Genomic DNA, 5,000 nt, shown 5'->3' on the forward strand with positions numbered 1-5,000 from the left:
TTTCTGAGTAGTCGAACCTTTGATCCGCCATGCTGCTTCAACTCGCCAATGACTCTGACTCTGGTGTGGGGTTGGCTGAGTTGTATTGATCCTCGTTGATTCCTGCGGATCCACCAAATGAAGGAAAAGACCATTCTTACTGCGCCAGTTTCTCAAAATTTCCACATGCTGCTTGAACTGGGTGGATGCTTGTTGGAGCTTTAACGAGCATCGCCTCGCAAACTTCTGAAGTTTTGGGTCCTTCCTCCACAAAATCTGCTCATTGACTCTTCTTTCAGTTAGTTGTCACATCCAAGTAGGTTCGCATCACTTCCGCTTTCGATTGGCATTTCGTTGGGAAATGAAGCGGACAATCTACTCTCAGTAGCACTGATCACCGTTGGTGAGGATTTTGACAACTATTGTCTTCCATTATCTTCGAAGGGTCTTTGAACTTGTGCAGAGCTCCTCTGCTGGATAGATAAGAGAACTGGGGTACTCGGTTTCGCCCATTCTCTTAAGAGTTGAGAAGGCAAAGGTTACTTGACTTCGCCCGCCTCCTCGAGGTTGTACTTCATGCATCGAGCTGGTTACTGGCCTTCGCCTGCTCTTTGCTCACACTTCTGAAGCACTTGAAGTGTTTGCACTCCTTGCGTTGAGTTAGCTACTGTGATTCACCTTCTCAATGCCATTGAACTTCTGGAATGCAGGAAGTTTTCACCCCAACTTGGAGTAATTCTCTGATAGATGAGGTCGCCTCTGGGATTGTACCGTCTTCTCCATCAACCCTGCCGCCTACTCCACTGAGTAGCAAAGGTACAGCACCACGTACTGCCTGCTTCGTTCCTTGGTCGTGCACTCTTGCATGACCCGAAGTCCTTCACTTACGGCTATCTTGATGAGAAACTTGTTGACACCGGTCTTACGAAGTTTCTTGGCCTCTGCCCTTCAGCCTTGTCTCGGTACTTGGAGATTGCCTCTGCATGCTCCACCTCCTCGGCCCCTTTCACGACCAAGCGCTCTCCCTCCGTGAGAGCAAGGGATCAATGACTTGCACGGAAGTCCCGCCTCTGCGGTACCATGGCGCTGGCATGCCCATGGCCCTACTATCCGTCGCCTCGCCTCTGTATCCCTTTTCTGCATGATCAGTAGAAATGTCTCTGTGGCACTCCTCTGAGTCCACCTCCATTCTGACTGATGCTTGATTTTGGGTAGCTAAGTCCCTCTGGACTCGTCGTCGCTTCCTCGCCCCTTTCGACCCCCTGCTTCAACACCACTGTGTTCTCCAAGCAGTCCGTTTGGTCGATGGAAAGACAGACTACAACTCCCAAGCATGGCCTCTGCCATCACATTGTAGAGTTAGCACCGATTCTGTTCTCCTTAGCTTCCTTGGTAGCAACGTTCGCTTACTCGACCTTGTCCTCTGACTTGTCAGGCTCCCTTAAGCGAATATGAGCTCTGGAGCAGTCCAACTCTCCAGCTGCTTCGATCATACCTCTGCATGATCAAGTCCCTCTCATGGGACTCACTGGTACTTGCATTCGAACTTTTCCCTTGGTGGAACCCAGCCCCCATATGCTGATGACCAAGGTTTTCATCCGATGCAAAATTCGGTGCACGCCCGGAAGACCCGCCTCTGCGGTACCATGGCCTTCACTCCTTGAATCCATAGCCCTTCTTGCCGTCGTGTTGTTCACCAAAGCGGAGCTCCCAGTAGCTCCCGATCATACCTCCATATGATCTCATCCCTCACGGGACTATGTCGTGTGTGTCGCATTGCCACGAACTGTTCCACCACGATCCGCTGCACCATGTCGCCTCCTGGTGACATCTCCATTGCATTCTGATCCTTGTGGAATAAACTCGAATTGTGAACCCTCCATGTGTGGCCTCTGCCAATACATCGCAGGGTCTCCTCCACCTTCGATTTTGTTCGCTCCTTTGGCAATCGACCTTCATCCACCCACTCTTGGGTCACACCTAGATGAAGCACCGCTCTAGGACAGTCCGTCGCCTAGTAGCTCCCGAAGTCCACCGACTTCGCTGTAATTTGTGCACCATTGCCTGGATCCTGGGCCTCTGCCCCTACCAGCACAATCTCCGCTGCGCACTGCTTCCTTCATAGCAACTCAAATGGCAACACTGTGGCATATTCTTCAAGAGTACCCACCTCTGCGTCCTCTTGCCCCGTGCTAAGGCCTTCTGTACCCAACTTCGCCTCCGCAAATTGAGTCGCCTTAGTTCCTCCATCGAATGCTCCTCCGAGATAAGGTGCATGTGCCCCGAAGCTCCCTTCGTCTTTGGCACCATGCAAGATGAGTCCGCTCTGTCAGAATGAAGGACCCAGGGAACAGCATGATTCTACTCCTGCCTCTGCAAGAGTTCATGTCCTTGACCTCTGTCTAGGGAAAGCGCTGTGCCTCTGCTCCATGTTCCAACTTCTATGCTGGCTCCCTTCATGCGGCTTGGGTACTTCGCCAAGTTACACCCAAGTTGCTCCGCTCCTCGTTTTTGCATTGAGTCGATGGTGGCCCTCGCGCCCACCATTCCACGGGTCAGCCCTCCCTTGAGTCCGATCTCCATATCGACTCCAAGTGTGCCTCCATTTGAGTTGCTTTGGGTCGCTCCCCCACTTGATCTCGCAATGCATCCACCAATGCATTCTCTCAAGCGAGATCATGCGACGACTCCTCGCCGCTTGCTCAGTCCATCGAGCTTCGTGGAGTTGTTGTTTGTGAGGTACTCCTCCTCAACATGTGAAGTCCGTCTCACATGATTCTCCCTCTGGAGAGCTGAGACTTATCCCTCCTGGATAACTATCCCGTTGGAGCAACATCTCTCTTCGTTTCGGAGACCACCATCCCCTTGGACTACTCCGATCTGCTGAACAAACTGTGCATTGTTCTGCCTCTTGCAAATGCACTTGCTAGATTGCGCCTCCACGTCAATACAGCCACCGCTGCACCCCTCAAGGCCTAGCAACATGCTGAACTCGTTGCACACTTCAGCCTCCTCCGGACGTATCCTTCGCATGTCGAAGAGAAAGTTTCAATGCTCCATGGCGCCGAGTCTCGACCGCCTTGGGATGGCCACGAACAATCCATCGTCCGCATACAAGCCCATGCATGAGTACCGAATTCTTCGAGTTAGCAATTCCCCTCACCTCTGTGAGCTTTGCACAACTCTTTCAGTCGCTGAGCAACTCCTTCCACTTTGCATGGTCTCGTCCTTTGCCAAGCGCCTCGCTTGCCTTGAGCACCATCAAGTAAAGTTGTCAACGTTGAGCCGTAGCTCAAACTCAGCCATCCCAACCTTTGTGCACTCCAAATTCTTCCAAGCTTGCCTGTTCTCGTGGTGCCTCTTGCGCGAAGGGTTGGCCATTCCTCTGAATGCCAATCTCAGATGCCCGCTCCTCTGAGCGACTCTTTTCCCTACATCTCCATGCTCGTTTTCCCTCAAACGGTCGCGCGTGTGCTGACTGCCCTCAACGCAGCCCCGCTAGGTCCCCCACGTTTGCATGTCAAGTGTTTCTATGAGTGCTTGTCCCGCTCTGATACCACACTGTCACGACCTTAGCTGGTTTTGCCTAAGGCGTGCGGCACCCTCGCGCGTCCGTCCGCAAAGGTCAGCCTCCCCGAAGCCTCCCATTGTCCCTTAGGACCAACAAAAGAGAGAACGGGTTAAAGAGAACGCCTCAATCGGGATCCACAAGCAAACATGTCCGAAAAACACTTCATAGACAATGCAAATTACAAACAGACTTTACAAGCTCTGAATAGTTGCACAACAAAGGGTAAAATGGTCCATTACAGACCGAAAAGCTCTCGAACGTGTCCACATGACACAACCTTTATTTACAAGCCTAAAGAGGCCACCAACCCAACTAAAATGGGACTATTAAGCCTTCGGCCGCCCCTTTACATTCTGTACAAGGCATGAACATGCCAAAAGACAACGGACAGACATAAGCATTACATCCAACATCTTGTTTAGAAGTTTGTCCGTTACAGGGTGGCACAGGGCTGGATGGGGCTTTCGTATAGCAGGGACGGTGCTGCCTCTCGCTTCGCTCGCTGTCCGCCGCTCGCCGCTCGCTCGCGCAGCCAAAAATGGCCAGTTTTGTCCCGTTTTTGGGCCGTTTTGGCCTGTTTTTGGGCTGTTCTTGCGTCGCGCGGTGACCGTCGTGAGCGGAGCAAAATGTCAGCCATCTCAGCACCCTGGAACCCCCCGGGTGGCACAGGGCTGGATGGGGCTTTCGTATAGCAGGGACGGTGCTGCCTCTCGCTTCGCTCGCTGTCCGCCGCTCGCCGCTCGCTCGCGCAGCCAAAAATGGCCAGTTTTGGCCCGTTTTTGGGCCGTTTTGGCCAGTTTTTGGCCTGTTCTTGCGTCGCGCGGTGACCGTCGTGAGCGGAGCAAAATGTCAGCCATCTCAGCACCCTGGAACCCCCCGGGTGGCACAGGGCTGGATGGGGCTTTCGTATAGCAGGGACGGTGCTGCCTCTCGCTTCGCTCGCTGTTCGCCGCTCGCCGCTCGCTCGCGCAGCCAAAAATGGCCAGTTTTGGCCCGTTTTGGCCAGTTTTTGGCCTGTTTTTGCGTTGCGCGGTGACCATCTTGAGCGGAGCAAAATGTCAGCCATCTCAGCACCCTGGAACCCCCCGGGTGGCACAGGGCTGGATGGGGCTTTCGTATAGCAGGGACGGTGATGCCTCTCGCTTCGCTCGCTGTCCGCCGCTCGCTGCTCGCTCGCGCAGCCAAAAATGGCCAGTTTTGGCCCGTTTTTGGGCCGTTTTGGCCTGTTTTTGGCCTGTTCTTGCGTCGCGCGGTGACCGTCGTGAGCGGAGCAAAATGTCAGCCATCTCAGCACCCTGGAACCCCCCGGGTGGCACAGGGCTGGATGGGGCTTTCGTATAGCAGGGACGGTGCTGCCTCTCGCTTAGCTCGCTGTCCGCCGCTCGCCGCTCGCTCGCGCAGCCAAAAATGGCCAGTTTTGTCCCGTTTTTGGGCCGTTTTGGCCTGTTTT

Source organism: Musa acuminata, unplaced genomic scaffold (assembly GCF_036884655.1).
Source record: "Musa acuminata AAA Group cultivar baxijiao unplaced genomic scaffold, Cavendish_Baxijiao_AAA HiC_scaffold_471, whole genome shotgun sequence".
NCBI classification, from domain to species: Eukaryota; Viridiplantae; Streptophyta; class Magnoliopsida; order Zingiberales; family Musaceae; genus Musa; species Musa acuminata.